This window comes from Puma concolor, chromosome C2, assembly GCF_028749965.1.
Source record: "Puma concolor isolate L17-30 chromosome C2, mPumCon1.1.hap2, whole genome shotgun sequence".
Classification (NCBI taxonomy): domain Eukaryota; kingdom Metazoa; phylum Chordata; class Mammalia; order Carnivora; family Felidae; genus Puma; species Puma concolor.
In genome coordinates, this window is record NC_141675.1 from 116,406,156 (window position 1) to 116,426,659 (window position 20,504).

A 20,504-nucleotide genomic window follows, 5' to 3' on the forward strand; every position below is an offset into this window, starting at 1 on the left:
GTCAGAGAAAGACAAATACCGTCTGATTTCATTTACATATGGAATCTAAAAATAAAACCAAACAGAAACAGACTCCTAGATACAGGAAACTGTTAGTTACCAAAGTTTAGAGGATGGGCAAAATAGGTAAAGAGGATTAAGAGGTACAGACTTCCAGTTTTAAAATAAATAAATCATGGGGATATAATATATCATACAGTTGATGATAGTGTAGTAACTTTGTGTGGTGACAGATGATAACTAGACTTATGGAGATCATTTCATCATGTATAAAAATATTGAATTACTATGATGTACTATTGATATAAACTAATAGGATACTGTATGTCAGCTGTATGTCAATAAAAAAATAGAAAGTGACTGTAAATTGTAATCTTCATCCCTCATTCTGGGCAAATGAAAACTGCTATGGGTTTCTTTTTGAATTTTTTTTTTAACGTTTATTTATTTTTGAGACAGAGAGAGACAGAGCATGAACGGGGGAGGGTCAGAGAGAGAGGGAGACACAGAATCTGAAACAGGCTCCAGGCTCTGAGCTGTCAGCACAGAGCCCGACGCGGGGCTCGAACTCACGGACTGCGAGATCATGACCCGAGCCGAAGTCGGCTACTTAACCAACTGAGCCACCCAGGCGCCCCATATGGGTTTCTTTTTAAACTAGATTTTGCAGGGGCGCCTGGGTGGCGCAGTCGGTTAAGCGTCCGACTTCAGCCAGGTCACGATCTCACGGTCCGTGAGTTCGAGCCCCGCGTCGGGCTCTGGGCTGATGGCTCAGAGCCTGGAGCCTGTTTCCGATTCTGTGTCTCCCTCTCTCTCTGTCCCTCCCCCGTTCATGCTCTGTCTCTCTCTGTCCCAAAAATAAATAAACGTTGAAAAAAAAAATAAACTAGATTTTGCAAACACACACCCATGAAAATGGGAAAAAAAACCACGAGGTTATTCTGAGATTACTTGTAATGTCTACAATAGATATACTTCAACCATAGCTCTGTTTTATGATGCCAAACATGCTGTTCTCTTTCAATTTATAAAAAAAAGTATAAATTTGCTTTTTATATTGAAAAGTATAGCCTATATAATAAAATAAAATCAACAGAAGTCTATTTTTGGCCTCAAAAAGTGACATTTATTAAAAAAAAAAAATGACAAGATGTCCATCCCTTGGCTCCCTTTCCTCCCCTCTCCTGCTCCTCTTCAGTGCCCCTCCCCCCTTATCCTGCCCAAGGACTGAACTCCAGGTACAGCTGGGTAGCAGGAAGCACCTCAGATGATGGTTTCAGCGACATTGGGGGGTATACATCAATGGAGGTGTTGTAGAGTTCTCATTGTCTTGAGAAATTCTCTTGTCTTCTTCTGTCACCATGTTAATAGCCACACCCTTACAGCCAAATGGTCCATCACAATTGATTCTGTAGGTACGGTTTTCCCTTTTGGTGGGAAGGTCGTAATTGAGGACTAAAGAAACCTGCTGCACATCAATGCCTCTGGCCAGCAGGTCAGTGGTAATAAATACTCTGCTAGAGCCAGAGCTGAACTCTCTCATGATAACATCTCATTCCTTTTGGTCCATATCTCCATGTTGGAGGACATGGTAAAGTCTCAAGTGTGAGTCTTCTCAGTGAGCCAATCAACCTTCCTTCAGGTGTTGATGGATATGACTGCCTGTATGATCGTCGGGGTTTCACACAAGTCACACGGTGCATCTGATTCCATTCCTCTTGTTCCATCTTGACGTAAAACTGGTGGATATCTTCCAGGATCAACTCCTCTTTCTTGACCAGAATCCAAATGGGTTCCCTCATGAACTTCTTGGTCACCTCAAGCACATTGGAAGGCATTGTAGCCGACAGCAAAACCACCATTCCAAAAGTGCTGAGCTTTTGGAATATGTCATAGATCTGGTCCTCAAATCCATGGCTTAACATTTTATCAGCTTCCTCCAGTACAAACATCTTGATGTATTTGGGATACAGGTATATCCAGTTAAGCATATCAAACACATGACCTGGGGTATGATGATATGGGGAACTTCCATCTGCAACTTTTGCACCTCAGCACACACATTGGTCCCCTCAATGCAGGCATGGCAGGAGGCACCCACGTAATTTCCTAATTCCATGACTATCTCTGTATCTGCTGATCCAACTCTCTGCTGGGTGCCAGGACCAAGGCCTGTGTAGCCTTTAGTTCCAATTCAATCTGTCACAGAATTGATATGGCAAAAGTGACTGTTTTCCCAGTCTCAGATTGGGCTTCAGTGATCACATTAACCATTGATACAAGAAAGAAGGGCTCACTGCTGGATGGCAGAAGGCTTCTCAAAGCCATAGGCATGTGACACGGGAAAGGGAATCAGAGAGGTTCATGTCATCAAAGCTATCAACTGTCTCATTCCAGTTACTCTCAATGAAGCCTTTGGGGTTCTATCACATTGGGGCCATTGTCTCTGGATTGAGAATCCTGATTCGCAGGCGTGAACCTTAGAAACTCAAATCAACCTCATTCTTAATTCTCTTTTTATTGAATTTAAGGAAAATAAAAACAGAAGAAATGTTCCTTAGAGGGCAGAGTATTGTTAAACATACTCTTACTTGGAATGCTATCCGAATAATTAATTACACTGTCTCATATCAGCTGAAGGTTGATATATGTATTGCCATTAAATACCAATTTTCACCTCAGTAACATTTTTCTCACATTCTCCATCAATTGTTTATTTTAAAGCGCTTTGCTAATATTGTAGATGACAAGATTGTAGGCAAATCTTATTTCACTGATTGTGAAGATTCAACTCTCCTTATTGTAGGGACATGTGTTTTTCTTCATCAATGAATTAATTTTTTTTTACTAACTTTTCCCAGATGCCCATGTAACATGTAATCATTGACTTGTAAGAACTTTTTAAAAACTGTCATGTTGTAGTAGACATTTTGAATAGGTTTTTTTTTTTTACATAATACATAAACATGGCAAAATTTTAGCATTACAAATGTATATGTAACACATTGTACCAGTTCCTCTCAATAAAGGCAAATGTGTTTATAAAATAATGGTGCCTATTTTCAGAAATGACAAGTTGTTTATGTATGTATATATATACCTATTTATTGGGTATCTCTCTAGACATAACTATTGATAGAAGTTGAATAAAATGGTATCTAAAATAACTGTCTTCATATAAATTAATTTTTTCACTTTACAATAAATTTTGAGCATTTTAAATATATGCTGATATGGACAAATCATATCAATATTAATGACAACAAAATATTCCATTCTTGATATGCTATATTTCTATAAATTATTTAATGAGCTTACTGGCATTTGAACAATACTATTCAAGAATTTGCTACCAAAAATATGTCTGCAATATATCTAAATAATCAGTATTTTAAAATGTGTTTTGGTTAACAAATTAAACTACAACCTAGATGAAAATAATAAGGTTTGTCCTATGATATGTGTGTGTGTGTGTGTGTGTGTGTGTTTATTTATGGGGAAAGAGGATAAGAAGAAAAGAAGATAAAATTAAATAGGTATTAATGTCCTTGCAGAGAGTAAAACTGATCTTATTAAACTTCAACTTTTATTAGAAAATTTAAATTTAATGTTACCTGTCAAATATGTACATAAAAGTAATCAGAAAATTTGAGAGTAAAATACGTAGTTTTAAATACGTAAACAAAATGAAGCAAACCAAAATCACCAAAAAGTGGAAAATGGAGTGTATAAAATAAGTGAATAATGACAAGTAAGACCACATAAAACCAAATATGGAATATATTCAAACTCATCAAAAATCGGTATGCATATGAATGGTTTAAGCCTACTGCTTAAAAGATACTATCTTTCTTCTTAAATCTTACCGTCTCCTCTCTAATGCCATATATTTTTGCACAATAGGATTTTAAAACAAAATGATACAAAAAGTTTAAAAATAAACAGAATGGAAAGATCCACTAAGTGTATATACCAAACTTAAAGTGGATATCATATTTTTCATACGGGAAAAACTAATCAAGATTTTGAGATGTATAGCATTGAAAAAAAATTTATATATATACATACACACACATACACACATACACACACACACACACATATATATATATAATTTTCCACACAAATTGCCAACCCATTTCTGTATCCTTTTGATATGAACACATTAATATTTGATCAGTTTCTTGTGTACATTTTTCATTTTCTCTCTTTTCCCTGTTCTCAGACTTGGAAATAGCTATTTCTTCAAGTCTCACCTCTTCATTATATTGGAGAATAGTTTTTAGAATCAAAGTTTGGTTGTTACGTATACACATTACTCTTGGGAGGTCACTGCTTCTAGATTATTTCAGTAGCAAAAACCTAGAGAATATATATATTTTAAATTACCAGTTACATTTGTATTTTTTACTCAAATTTAACAAAAAGGTTTTTACCTATTTTATTTAGTACTTTTATGCTATAAAACTATTTTATTTAATGCTTTTATGCTGTAAAAACTGTTTCCAAATAAATTCAATATATTTACATTTTTTTAAAACATATATTAAGGAATAATTGTAAATTCATTTATAATACATTTAGTGTAGTTTGAAAGAATGTACTTTTTAAAAAAGTGTTTATTTTTGAGAGACAGAGAAAGAGAGAGAAAGTAATTGATCAGAGGAGGGACAGAGAGAAAGGGAGACACAAAATCTGAAGGAGGCTCCAGGCTCTGAGCTGTCAGCGCAGGGCCTGAAGCAGGGCTCGAACTAGTGAACTGTGAGATCATGACCTGAGCCACAAATATAGACACTCAACTGACTGAGCCAACCAGGGGCCCCAAGAATGTACTTTAATGTAGCTTACAATTACATTGTCAACGTTACTAACAATAAACCTATTGTTCATTTTTGATTGAAAATGTACCGAAAGTGTATTTATAGTTCTTTCTGTTTATACATGTATGTGTGTGTGTGTACAAATCTATATAAAGAACTGTGTTAAAATTACTTGAAATATTATTTATGTCTTATGTCTGTGGGGTTTTTTTGGTGTTTTTTCCAATTTTATTGAGTTATAATTATAAATAACGTTGTATAAGACATGGATGTGTTACCTATTTAATATAGAGTTGGACTTATTTTCTAATGTTTGTGCCTAATTTTGCATTTATTTTTCCTACTTTTTAAGGTATTTCCCTACAGGTGGATGAATTTCATTTTTGGAAGTGTAAAAGAAATACGGTTCAAAGTCAAAATCATATAAATGTATTTGCTTCTCCCTGTCAATTCCCTTTTTCTAAGTTTTATGTAAAATTGAGTAGTTCAGGGGCGCCTGGGTGGCGCAGTCGGTTAAGCGTCCGACTTCAACCAGGTCACGATCTCGCGGTCCGTGAGTTCGAGCCCCGCGTGGGGCTCTGGGCTGATGGCTCAGAGCCTGGAGCCTGTTTCCGATTCTGTGTCTCCCTCTCTCTCTGCCCCTCCCCCGTTCATGCTCTGTCTCTCTCTGTCCCAAAAATAAATAAACGTTGAAGAAAAAAAAATAAAAAAAAAAAAATAAAAAAAAAATTGAGTAGTTCATATTTCATTCTTGCTCTCTTTAGAAATTAAAAAAAAAATATATATGTTAATCTTATTTACCTTTCTTACAGAGAAGAGCAAAAGCATACTATATTGGCTTTTTCTCCTCCCCACCACCCCCAGTTGCTCACTCTGATTTCATCACATTCTTCCTTATTCTTTCTCACAAAATGATAGATATCTTCACAGATGAGTCTACTACAATTTAGATTCTAATGACAGGATCTTTCTCTTATTTCCAATCTCAAAAATACAAAATTAACAGAATAATTAGACCTTGCATTAGTTTACCTACTGTTGAAATACACACACACACACACACACACACACACACACACACACACACACACACGTACGTATATAAAAAGATTCACACATGTATACTATGGGTCTCAATCATTATATACATACTTATATGGAAAAATTCTAAAGGATTTTATGGGTTCCAAATCCATTTTCAGTATTTCATTCCTTAAAAAATAATGATAAAAAGCATGTCTATGTCAATAACATTTTTTCTGGTCTATTCTTGTTTGGTGTTTCACTGTCTGACAAGAGAGAATGTAATTCTTACAGCATTCTCATTTCTTGTTTTTTTTTTTTTTTTTTTTTTTTTTTTTTTTTATACCTTGACACAAAGCATTTGTTTTTAGTTGTTTTTTTTTTTTTCCTGTGCTCAAAGGGAATGGATGAAGATTCTTTTTTCCTTATATAGTCAGCTCTATTTTTTTTTTTTTCCATAGTGATCCGTGTTGTTCTGTTTCTACGGTGTTCTCTGAATATACTAAAGAAATAAGATGGGGTAAAAGAATAATCCTCTAACTTGTGAGTTGTAACTAAAACTAAATCTTCATTTTCCTGTCACATAGTGTTGTACATGATAAGATATTACAAGAACTAATTCTAAAGATGCTTACAAGAATGTGCTCGAGTGCCAGCTCTTGTTCTCACTGGCTGTATTGTCTCAACCATTTTGTTTTATTTCTCTAATCTTTGGCTTTATTGTCTATAAGAGAGAGAGAACATAATAATATAATGGTTATTGTATTATATTTACATAATTATTTGTGTATTACTTTAACTTATATTTATATAATAGTATGAGTAGTAGATTATTGTTAGAATTAAATGAGATTGGGGCCTAGGTGGCTCAGTCAGATCAGTAGCCAACTGGCTCATGTCATGACCTTGTAATTCTTGAGTTTGAGCCCCCACATTGGACTTCAACACAGAGCCTGCTTGGGATTCTCACTCTCTCCCTCACTCCCTGCTCCTCTCCCCTTGTGTGTGTTCTCTCTCTCTCTCAAAATGAATTAATGAACTTTAAAAAAAATTTTTTTTAGAAAGAATTAAATGAGAGAATATATATCACATAGGAAATAGTCTGACCTATAAGAAATGGTCAATGTTAGAACTTATTTGTATAGTTGTTATAATAGTTATAATTAAAGCACTCTGTAAAATCTTCTGTCATTAAAAGCCAGAAAGCTACAGGGTAACTTCATGCTATAATTTAGATAAACATGATTAACATGACAATGTTTATGACATAAGATTTACTGAGATATATTAAGATGCAAATTTTCATACAGTGTTCATTGCAAAAATAAAAGAATATTAAAGGAATATAAAGTATTGCTAAACAACATTGAAAGGTTTGTGACAATAAAAGTAATTGTGATATTCTTCATATGTGTACTTTAACACATGTATATATTTTATTTAAACAACAGGTATTAGGGGCGCCTGGGTGGCGCAGTCGGTTAAGCGTCCGACTTCAGCCAGGTCACGATCTCGCGGTCCGTGAGTTCGAGCCCCGCGTCAGGCTCTGGGCTGATGGCTCAGAGCCTGGAGCCTGTTTCCGATTCTGTGTCTCCCTCTCTCTCTGCCCCTCCCCCGTTCATGCTCTGTCTCACTCTGTCCCAAAAAAAATAAATAAACGTTGAAAAAAAAAAAATTTAAACAACAGGTATTAATATTACAATAAAATAGTAAATAAGTAAATAAAACACAGAAAATCATACCATGTTTTTAAATAATGGGCTTGGGAAATAACTCATCCGTTTTCTCCAAAACACAGATGTTTTTAAAAACATAAACTATTACTTATTAAGAGCATGAAAGTGATCTGCAGATGTTACATAACAACTTAACGCAAACCACGATACTTTGAAGGTGCATCTAAAGCCTTCTCAAATGAAGTATCAAGGTTACCTGTTTAAGCCATCTAAGCCATCCCCTCTCTTTGCTGACTGCACAATATTTATCTTGACAGATGTCAGCTTTATAATGCTTGTGAGAAGTTTGTGGCTTTCATTACCTGGATTTACAATAGTGTGCAACAGAGGCTTAAATTGCACATGAGCCATGACAGCTGGCAAAAACATGCCAGAGGACAACTTTGTCAAACCTAGAAAGCTCAAGAGAAGCTTAGTGGAGTGAATGAAAAACATAAAAGTTGGAGAGCCTAGAGACAAAAGAAGAAGAAGAAGAAGAGAAGGATGGCTAAGCCTCCAGAGGATTGCATTGGCATTCATTATATGTGCCTATGGACAGATGAGTAGCGTTCGCTGAAATCATTCAGAATACGTGCAGAGGGTGTATTAGTTACATGTGTGTTCAGTGGATTTATGTCTATATTTTATCCTCCTACAGGTTTATAAATTGATTTGCTTCAATTTGTTTGCTTATCAGCCAATAATAAAAGAAAAACTTCTGTCTCTTAAATAATTCCCATGAAAAAAAAATAGGTGAATAGAAACTTTCAGTTAGTCTTTGCCTCTTAGAAATTTAAGGAAAGGTGAAGATCATCATTTACCTTATTTATATCATTTATAGGAAACTGCAGTTCTTAGAAATAACAAATATTCCATGAAGTAGAGAGGCAAAAGTAAATTATGGAGCAGAGTTTATATCTCTAATTTGAAAACAATCAGAGTATTTTACTGTTGTTGTCACTGAAATATTCTCATTAAAAATAAAGTGGCAGTAAAAGTAAATCTAACTATATTCACTTTGGGGACAAAAGCAACAGTATACTTAAAATAGATATGGCCTTATTCTCTTTAAATTAAATTGAAAACAAACTAAAATATTATGACATGATACTAGTCATGATAAACAAAACTGTAATATTTCTTTTAAGAACACTCATGAGCAGATATAGGACAAATATTTCATTTAGTTTTTGGTTCCTTTGAGAGTCATTAGAAGCAACTAATAATGATATCATTCCATTTTTCTTTTCCCACACACACACACACACACACACACACAAAGATACATACTTTTTGAGGTTTAATAATATATCAAATGCTTCATATTTATTCACAAGAGTCAGTAGCATAATATAAAGCAATAGGATTAATTTTTAAAATATATATTGGCATTCTACCTGTGTAGTTGAAAAATGGACTAGAGGGGCACCTGGGTGGCTCAGTTGCTTAAGTGTCCAACTCCAGCTCAGGTCATGATCTCACAGTTTGTGAGTTCAAGCCCTGTGTCAGGCTCTGTACTGGCAGCTCAGAGCCTGGAACCTGTTTCAGATTCTGTGTCTCTCTTTCTCTCTGGCCCTCCCCCTCTCTGCTCTGTCTCTCTCTCAAAAATAAATAAACATTAAAAAAAATGAGTAAACTATCTCAATAATTAAAAAAGAAAAATGTAGTAGACACAGATATAAAAGTGGTATTATACACTGTCTCAGTTGTAGAGAATTTTATACCCTAATTTGTGACAGAAATCATATGCAAATAAAATAACTGGAATTATAACAATATATAAGAACTACTAGCAAAGGAGGTGAGACATGAACATATGTATTTAGTTAAGGAAAATGAATACAGCCTTTGTATTAGGATTATCCGGCAAAACAGAACCAATAGGATGTGTGTATATAGAGAAAGAGAGAAGAGAGGGTGAAGGAGAGGAAGAAATGTTAAGGAACTGGCTAACAGCGCAGAGCCCAGTGGGGGGCTTGAGCCCAGGAACCTTGAGATCATGACCTGAGCTGAAACCAAGAGTCAGACGCTTACACGACTGGGCCACTCAGGCGCCCTGGTGGGTTGATTTTTTAACTTTTTTCTGAAAGATGTTGCAAGTAAAAGAAATATGGTATACTGCTTTCAGATTGGGTCACTACTCACTATTTCTTACCATCAATGGATATACTCAGTATCCTATTTTGTAAAGTTGAGCTATTTATGATTATTTCACCTCAAGACATAACTAACCAGTACACAGCACTAATTTTCACACATGCACTTAACGTTGTGACCTTTAGAACATTACATTAATGACAAATAACATAGACATTATTCTAAAAGTTTTACTTCTTTTTAAGTAATGACTTTATACCATAAATCCTAATTACATTATTAGGATGACCCAATAAAAATATACTATTCTTTTTTCCCCTGTTGATAAAAATACACTATTCTTTTTTCATGTGGAAAATTGTCACTAATTATGAAGGAAGTTTTCCAAGGATGTTTATATGTATTAAAAAATACTGCTCAAAAACTATGAAAACCCGTCCAGTTAATCAAAACAATTTGTTGAAAAACTCACTTTAAAAATTTAGGGACATTCAATAAATAAATAAATGGATAAAGAAGATGTGGGGCATGTGTGTATATACATAAATATTTATAAATCTGAATAGGAATATAAATATCTATAATGGAATATTACTTAGCCATAAAAGTAACGAGATCTTGTTATTTGTAACAACATGGATGGACATAGAGGGTATTATGCTAAGTGAAATAAGTCACACCAAGATAAATACAATTTCATTTATATGTGGAATCTTAAAAAATAAAATAAACAAAAACAGGAACAGATCCATAAATACAAAGAAAAACTGATGGTTTCCAGAGGGGAAAGTGGGAGGGATGGGCAGAATGGATGATGGGGAGTGGAAGATACAAGCTTTCAGTTAGGGAATGAATAAATCATGGGGATAAATGGTACAGCATAGAGACTATTGTCAATGGAATTGTGATAGCATCATATGGTGACAGATCATAGCTACACTTGTGAGCCTAACATATACAGACTTGTCAAATCACTATGTTGTACATTTGACACAAACATAACATTGTGTGTTAGCTATACTGCAACTAAAAAATAACTCAGAAAAAGAAGAATGGGGATTTCCATATGTGATTAAAATGGCGAAACTGTTAGCAATTAACGTCTCCTAATAGATAACTATAATAACTTTTCAAATACTGCATGATAGGCAAAGTGATGCTGTTATCATGAAAAGAAGGAAAAACTGTCAGATGGCTCTATAACCTCAGTTTTATGCCTGGAGATACTTTCTGGAGTACAGCAAGTCCAAATAAAGCCGAAAATTACATTGAGCTGGAACCACAGAGATCAATGTTGTTATTGAGGATGCTGGCTTTATGGGCCAAAAACTGAAGAAGATATTGTACAATAAAGGGCCTTCAGGAATACGCACAGGAGTTGCTTGACTTTCTAGATAAATATTAAGCTGAGAAGTTACGAGAGGAGATTTTGCAAGGCTAACCACTCCACAACCAAAGTAAAAAAAATTTTTTTTTACTTTTTTTTAAAAATAAACAAAACAAATGAAAAGAAAAAAAAAGAAAAGAAAAGAAAAGAAAAGAAAAGAAAAGAAAAGAAACAAGAAAAGAAAACTACCAAAGAGGAGCTATTGCAGAGATACGAGCTGAACAATTGTTTGGGTTTGAATATAGCTGCTAGATGTTCAAATTCTTATAAGCTAGAGTGGAGAGATCTCATTTTACACCCCAGGCATTTGGTAAGCTCCCAGAAAGACAATACATTAAGAATAAGATTTACATAGTCCTAAAAGAAATAATCCCAGACTTATCTTGGCACAATCTAGGAAGAAGCTCAAATAAATCAAGCTCATTTGCAGATTCTACCAGAATAAAATGTCACCTTGTTTTAAGACAACAAAATCTACACATTAATAGCATAACACAGCAATATTCAGTACAAAATAGCAAATTAGTGAATTTAAAAAGAGGAGAAAAACCAATCAAAAGACACAAACTCAGAAATGATGAACATGTTGGATTTTGCAGACATAGATTTAAAAGTACCTTTTACAACTATGCTTAAGGATTCAAAGGCAAGGGGAATTGAAGGAGAAAATAGAGGACCTGAAAACAATCGAACAATCAATGTGTAAGAAAGAACTGAATGTAAATTACTGGGCTTGAAACATAAATTCTCTTGAAATCTATTCCTGGAGATTACAACATCCTATCTATCAATAATTGTTAGAAAAAGAAAAAAAAATGACATATTTGACAAATTTGAATTTGAACAAATTCTAACCAAATTAATTATTTTTAAACACCTCAAAACAGAATGCATCTGCCATTGAAAGATTCACCACATATAGTGTGCATAGTGGTAATGATCAATATATAGATCAATAAAAAAGAAAAGAGAGTGACAAAATAATCACAGATTTACAGGGTGGGTTTATTTTTTTACACAGTGCCAAGTTAGTTAAACGGAAAAATCATGGGGAATGGAAAAATGGAAAAAATGGAAAAAATGGAAAAAAAGATAGTCTTTCTAATAAATGGTGCTTAACATTGAAGACTTCTATGGACAAAAAAAAAAAAAACAAACAAACAAAAAAAAAAAAACAAAAAACAAAACCGCTTCCTACAAAAAAAATGGGCAATTGAATAGATCATTTACAAAAGAAGATTGATGAATGGCCCATAGGCATATGGAAATGTGCTCAACATTAGTCACTCAGAAAATTCAAATTCAAACCATAATAACACCACCAAATTACTAGACTGTTAAAATCAAAATGCTTGATGATGCCTTGTGTTGGCAAGGATGTGGAGCAAATAGAACTCTCAGAGATTTCTGATCAAAATGCTCAATGATACACCCATCACAAACTTGTCAGTAAACAAATTGTGACAACCCAATTTCAGAGAATACTACTCAGCAGTAAAAACAAACAGATTTGAACATTGGAAAATGGATGAATTTCAAAAATCATGCTATGTCAAAAAAGTCAAACACAAACACGTTAGCATTATATCATTTATAAGAAATTACAGAAAAGGCAAAACTATAGGGACAAAGAAGAGATCAGTGTTTCCTAGCAGTGAGGAAGGAAAGCCAGAGTAGGCATGAAATGCAAAGAAGCCCAAGAATATATTTTAGTTGGTTGGAATTGCTCTGTATCATGATTGATGAGATAATGAATATATACAACTGCCAAAATTCATCAAAAAGTACACCTAAAGGGTGAAATTTATTGTAGCTTAATTTTTATACTGACATTTTTTTCAGCTAAAACAAAGTTCATGCAATTCAGTAGTGAGATTATACCTCTTCTTTTGTAGTATTGAAGCCCACGCTTGTCTGTGCATATTTTTTTCTTATTCCTTATCGCTTGCATGTACATGGGCTACTGATGTGCTTCTACTCTGAATAGCAATTGAATCTTCTTATCAGAGGTCCTGCCCTTGGGGTGCCTGGAGGGCTCAGTGGGTTAAGTGTCCAACTCTTGGTTTTGGCTTAGGTCATGATCTCACAGTTTGTAGGATCAAGCCCCATATTGGGCTCTATGCCAAGTGTGAAACTTGGCAAGATTTCTAAGATTCTCTCTCTTCCTTTCTCTTTTCCCCCTCCCATTTATACTCCCTCTTCTCAAAATAAATAAACATTTAAAAAAAGAGAGAACAAAAACAAACATACAAAAGGACTTGCCCTTAAAGCTGCCTGATCACATCTTACCTGTTTTACCAGATGAGTAAGCCAGCTCCTCTCTATCTTGTTAGAGCCACTATGAATTGCTACTTACACTATTTCAAGAGATCTCTGCAGGATGAACTAAAATTTTCCTACAAAGTACTTTGTCTTTATTGAACTTTGCCCCTATCGAACAATTTCTTAACTCTCCTGATTTTTACTAGAACCCTCTTAATAAATTACTTATATGAAAATGTTTATCCTTGGATCTCCACTGAAATAATCCAACCTAAGAGAAAGAAGATATATTTTGGTGCCACTCATGAGTCTTCCAGTTAAAAGAAGAACATTCAATTAGACTCAGATAAGGTTTAAAATAAAAAGGGACCGTGTTTGAGGAAGCACCTCTGGACTGTCCAGTCTCTCAAGATCTCTTATAAGTCTTTTTTCTTTATAGCAACCTAAATTTTCTCCTATTGCGTAGAGTTACCTCTACATAGAGGGAGAATGGCAAGGAGAAGCATGAAATACAAACGTGTTAGAAGAAAACCAAATTTCACATGAAATATATAAAATATTCTGTTAGTTTTTAGATTGGTGTCTAAGAGTTAATTTGATCTTCAGAGAGAGCATTCTATTTTCCCTGCATGGTTCAATGACATAAGCTCTACTGACTACAACAGACAAAGAATGCTGGGTATGTGGACACTAATAAAAAAAAATGCAGTCTGTGCTCAACACTCTAAACTTCCAAGCTATATACAAAGTTTGAAGATTCTCAGCACCTGGGCATTCTTCCTTAGCAAAAGATTTGCAGTATTCAAGGAAAAAAAGAAAAAAGGTAACTCAAACCATTGAGGTATTGATGAACGTATCTAGTAGAACAGAGACCTAACTGCACTTGGGTTTACACTGAAGATTGTTCGGTCCTTATTAGGAATACTAACAGGTTTGTGTTGAGTCTCCTAATATCTGAATAAGCAAAATGCATGTTCCTGTTTACTTCTTCCAAGTCCTTTCTCTCAGATTCAGGTTATATTCTCAGTGACCTGCTTATTCCCAAGTCTTTTACCTGAAGGATGAGATTTTTCTGTCATTGAACAAATATAAAATTATTAAAACTTAAAACACACATTTAATCAGATTATATCACAGAGTACAAATTTAATTGTACCACTTAAGACAAACCGTTTTTATTCTATATATCTTGAATATTTATATAGACTTGTTTTTTGCTAAGGATGATAGTAATACTTATATGTAACTCATCTGTTTTTCCTTAAATAGTAAGCTAAAAATATACTCAGTATCTAATTTTAAATACCATAATAAATTAAAACTTATCAATTGTTTTCTCTTTCTTCTATTTTTTTTTAAATGTTTCTTTATTTTTGAGAGAGACAGAGACAGAATGTTAGAGGGTTATGGGCAGAGAGAGAGGGAGACACAGAATCGGAAGCAGGCTCTAGGCTCTGAGCGGTCAGCACAGAGCCCGAAGTGGGGCTGGAATCCACGAGCTGTGAGATCATGACCTGAGCTGAAGTCAGACGCTCAACCAACTGAGCCACCCAGGCTCCCTGTTTTGTTTTGTTATCTCTTCTAGAAGATAAAAATATTATTCTACTTATAGTTTAGAAAAGAAAAATGTGGCATTCTAAAACCAACTCTAGGGGCAGAAAACTATTCAGGAGAGGTTTTAATATCTAGTCTCAAAAATGGAATTGAACCAAAAATTATACAAAATAAAGGACTAATGTGTGGAAAGAATGTGTTTATGTGAAAAAAATATATAAAACTATAGAGATTCTAAAAGTTGACAAAGGATTCTGCAATTATAAACTCCAATAGTGATTAGACACAAAATCTCTTATAAAATCTGATTTTAAAAAAGGCATAGAGGGGCGCCCGGGTGGCTCCCTCGGTTAAGTGTCCAACTTCAGCTCAGGTCATGATCTCATGATCTGTGAGTTCGAGCCGTGTCCAACTTCAGCTCAGGTCATGATCTCACGATCTGTGAGTTCGAGCCCTGCATCGGGCTCTGTGCTGACAGCTCAGAGCCTGGAGCCTGCTTCGGATTCTGTGTCTCCCTCTCTCTCTGCCCCTCCCCTGTTCATGCTCTATCTCTCTCTGTCTCAAAAGTAAATAAACGTTAAAAATTTTTTTTTTAAATAAGATTAAAAAAAATAAAAAAAGGCATAGAGATGATTTTCCAGGTTTATGTAATAAACCTGTATATGCATAGGTTTGCATGTATACACACACACACACGAAAATGGTCACACAATATTCTTTTTTCTCTTTCTGTGTTCTCTCTAGAGTAGTATCAGTGTCTTCATTTTTCCTTTAGGTACAAATAATTCTAAGCACCTGAACAGGCTGAACATTTGAGGTATATTTGAAAAAAAAATCCTTTTGAAGAAAAAAATGTTTGCGAAGACATACCAATAATCAGCACGCATCTATAGTGTCTCTCACTAAATATCTTAATGCATTGTCTATTTTGATAAATAGAAATATTTGTGTTTTTTCAATCTGAAACATCATATGTCATAGTTATCAAACATACTTGATTTAAAATTTCATGTGCTAGGGAGGCTTGGGACAGAGCGAGAGAGTATTATTAGACTTTGAGTAGAGTTACTTAGTATCCATAGTTGTCATGATGCAGTAAAAGTCATTATTAAGCTATTAGCTAGGCTGTGAGAGAGAATTACAAATAATGTGGGAAGAAAATTGTTTTGAAGAGAAAATGAATTAATGGTTGGGTCAACAAGATTAAGAATCAGAGAAAGGTTTGGATATCATAGCTTCATAAAGCTCCAGTGTGATAGCGTCCCCTCCTAAGGGGAAAAAAAAAAAAAAAAAGGCAACCTGACTATACCGTATGTGACAACATCCCTCACAACCTTGGAACATGAGACCACTTAATCAGACTACATGTGTGTGTATGTGTGTGTGTAGTTACCATATATGGGAGACAAAAAAGTAAAAAAATATATATATAAAAACTATGCCACGTGGCGTTCCAAGCTCAGTTCGGGTACAAACCCAACTGAGTAGTGCTGGCACAAATAAAGTTGCTTTCTAAAAAAAAAACAAAAAACAAAACAAAACAAAAAAAACAAACTTGGTGTCAATTCTCTGTGCAAGAATCCTGCTACACCAAAGTAGTGAGTCAATAAAGCCAATATTTTAGATTCGTAATTTTCAAGAATTGTGAGCAAGTATATCACAAGTCTGTATTGAAATAACATAATTTTTAAAGCAGTTTTAAGTCATTTATTTTATCTAAGTCCATTATCTTGATATTTGAGATACTTCGCAATATTTTACATTTTGTATTCAAGGCTTTTGGAAGTCTCACTTCTGTAACTTTACTAAAGCCAAATTTACTCATGAGACTAAATATAGAGGAAAAGGAAAGCCCCGGGCGGTGCCTTGTTTTAATGATCAAACATTCTGGATAATTGAAATGTTTAATTTGAAAGAGAAAGTTGATGGGTAGAAACATTCATGCAGCAGTCACAAATACGTGAATGAATAGGTGCCAAAGAGTAAAATAAATTCAGCAATTACTGTGCACAGCATTTTGAATACTATGATGTTTAATAAAAGGTAAAAGAAATGTAGAAAACCTATACATTTTTAAAATACACATTCGTAATGAGAATACTAATTTTTAAAACTAATTTGGCTCTTTCTGAGTTCCATTTTTATGTCTATATAAATGGCCTACACACAACTTCCTCGCAAAATAGGTTATTAATTTATTATCAGAATGTAATTGATTCATTATTTGCATAAAGCATGCGAGTTGTGCTTATAATCTATACTAACACAGCTAATGTTAAATAGCTGGTTGTACAATAGCCATACTGCTGTTAAAATGTGTTGATATATAAAGAAAATATCCATTAAACTTTCTAACATTTGTGTAAATTAAGTCTACTATATGAGCTATACAAAGGCACAAATTACCATCTAAGTTGTTTTACCAATCAGATTTCTGAGGTAGCATTGCAAAGCAGCTCTGTTACTTGGAAAATTAAATGTAAATGTTCTCCTTCATGAGAACATTCATCTCCTTCATGATCTCCTTTTATGATCGAACAAACAGGGCAGCAGATAGGTCTAAAAACTGGGTCTAAAATATATTTTCTAGAAGTAATAAAAAGTGCAAGTCTCACAATGACATGAACACTTATGCCATCCAGTACATTTTGTGCTTTTGTGCTATGTACTTAACAGTGTTATTTTTATGAAATACAAAGATTTTCTCTATCGTCAGGTATATAGTATCATGAAATGCTTTAAAATATCACATAGAATAATGATTGTTCCTGTGTTTTGCCAAATACTTGGATAAAAACTTTTAAAGTGCAATTAATCATGCAACTGTTATTAAGCAGGTGGCAATTTGGTATCATGCAGAAAACCATCTGGCTGACTACGATTTCAAACTTTTCACAGGTCTCCATAGCATGTAAATGTGTCAAAGATTCTCAGCACTTTTGAAAAAATGGCTTTGCTGTCATATTTTAAATACAGTGATACACAAGTTAGAGTGCATGACTCAATGATAGCTTTACAAAATATTTAATAAATATTTACCAGGTTTCATGGAGACTTTTCTCTTGTTATTTTGCACATATGATTTCTTAGAAAATGGACAGTTTGTTGTCTGTAATTGTATTCTATGTGTGTTTAATTTCTCTTCACTTCTTGCTTTCGACTTATTCCACATGCATTGGTGGCTACCTTACTGTTAAAATACTTACACAGTTTCAAGGACTGACTACTATCCCCTAAATAGAGAATTTATACTTAACATATCATAAAATATTTATCATTCTATTTCTGGAAAACACCTTTTATTTCTACCACTTATTGTTTAATTAGAAAATAATATATATTCATTATATATTTTATATAATCATTTATATAATACATGCAACATGCATTTTATGAATAGAATATGTATATATGTATTCATATAACATTTGTTATATATAATATTTCACATAATATACATTACATGTATAATAATATATTGTACATATGCCGTGTGTGTGTGTGTGTGTGTGTGTGTGTGTGTAATTTATATGTATGTAAAATCACCACCAAATGAGAAATAACCACAATTAAGTTTCTGGAAATATACACACAAATAAGGTATTATTTGCACATATATGCATGTGTGCACACACAAAAATATATACATATCAATTTTGAGCCAATTTAAGCTCATAAAATATATATTGTTTCAGAATGTGTTTTTCAATTTTTTATTTAACTTCAAGTTAGTTAACATACAGTATAATTTTAGTTTCAGCAGAATGTACTTTTTTACTTAAAATTTTGAGATTATTTTTCAGTAAGAATTCTTTGGAAATGTTTTATCCACCTTTAAAGGGAAATATACAATTTACTATTTGTAGGTGGCTATTGAACATTTAGAAACATTTTTCGAGTACTTTTCATATTCTTTACAAGGCTATGGAGGCCGAATTTATAATGTCAAAATAAAATGGACTTTTCACACAATACACGTTTCAATTTAGAAAACCCTTTCCTCCCTTTACTGATTATCTGCATATTTTAAGTATGTGCCATTCTCCTCCAATAAAGTATATATTCTTCCACATGAGAAATGAGTTATGTCTCATTCATCTTTTCATTCCTTTGTGAAGTCTATATTAATTGATGGTTTTATTAAATTAAAAAAAAAAACCACCCTGATCTAGTTGTTGAATTATTGTATATAGATGAGAATCAGATACATCCTATTTTGTTTCCTTATTTCAAGTATCATCCATGAGTACCTGTTTTTGGTTTTTATTATTTCAAGTGTAATCCAAGAGTACCTGTTTGTATTTATTGTGAAGCTAACAAAATTGTTTCTGTTCATACTATTTTGCTAATCTTATTGCGTCTGTTTTTAAACAGTGAATAGTTGCTATTTTTAACTATTATTATTTTTAAACAGTGGATATTTACTATGTTTGGTAAGAATCAAGGACACTATTATACTAAAACTGAGATAACATTAGGGGTCAAGGAAGATGGCAGAATCAGAGGATCCTGAGGTCACTTTGTCCCACAGACATACTGAGGCTACAGGTATATATAATGTAACTCACTCTGAAAATGATCTAAAGACTAGCTGAACAGCACTTCCACAACTAAAGATAAAGAGAAAGCCACATTGAGAAGGGGAAGTGGGGAAGAGACAAGGTTGGAACCCAACCCCTCTGTGCAGTGACCCACATGCAGGAGAAATATCACAGGAATGGAGGTTCTCCCTGGGGAGCAAGGAAATCAAACCCTACATCAGGCACACCCTACGTTGGGGATCTGCACTTGGAAGACAAGCCCCATAATGTCTTTGAAAATCAATGGGACTTAACTCAAGGAAAGCAAAGATTTACAGGAAACTCAGATTCTGCTCTTAATGGGCCAGCACACTGTATCACTTGATCTGAGACCCAGCACAGAGGCCGAAATTTCAAAGGACCTGGGTTATAAGTGAAGGAGATTTATTGACTAATTTTAAGATGTACTGGAGGGACAGGCAGCTTTCTCCAGGAACGGAAGTCTTGTTGGGCACCATTTTCTTGCCCTCCTTCAGCTAACTGGCACTTTCCATTTACCTTGGGAGTGCTGCTTGCCCACTCCAGTGTTTCTGTGAAAATCCACCCCAATGAGCAAACACACCTTTGCAAAGCGAATACCTCCTGCCACACCCAGTGGGCGGCAACAGTCAGGACCAGTATCCCCTCCATAGTGACTACCACCCCACTACACTCGGCGGATAGCCCTGGCCAGAACCAGTGCCACTACAAAACACATTCTGCCTCAGGGAGGGGGTTATAATGCTGCCAACATGTACCCCTGTCAACAGTTGCAGCCAAGGCTCTCCATTAGCTGTCCTAGGAGATAATCCACCCACCGGCCACAGGCGGGCCTCTAGCCAGCACACCAAGTCACAATCCATCAATACACCCAGTCAGGCTGGGGGCCGGCCCCGCCCACCAGCAAGCCTACTGCAGGTGCAGCTGGGCCTCCTCGACAGCTGTGCTTGGAGGCCTTCCCTGCCGACCAGTATACACAGTAGTCATAACCATTCACTGCAGCCCACTAGGCTGGGGCCAGCCCCACACGTCGGCATACTGCACACGTGTGCAGCAGTCACAGCCCAGTCACAGCAGGAGGGTATGC

At 34.7% G+C, this 20,504-nt stretch overlaps 1 pseudogene; it reads right to left on the reverse strand.

Annotated features, from left to right (window-relative positions):
• Window positions 1-1,211: 1,211 nt before the first annotated feature.
• Window positions 1,212-20,068, reverse strand: LOC112849827 (eukaryotic initiation factor 4A-I pseudogene; annotated as a pseudogene).
• Between the last annotated feature and the right edge of the window lie 436 nt (window positions 20,069-20,504).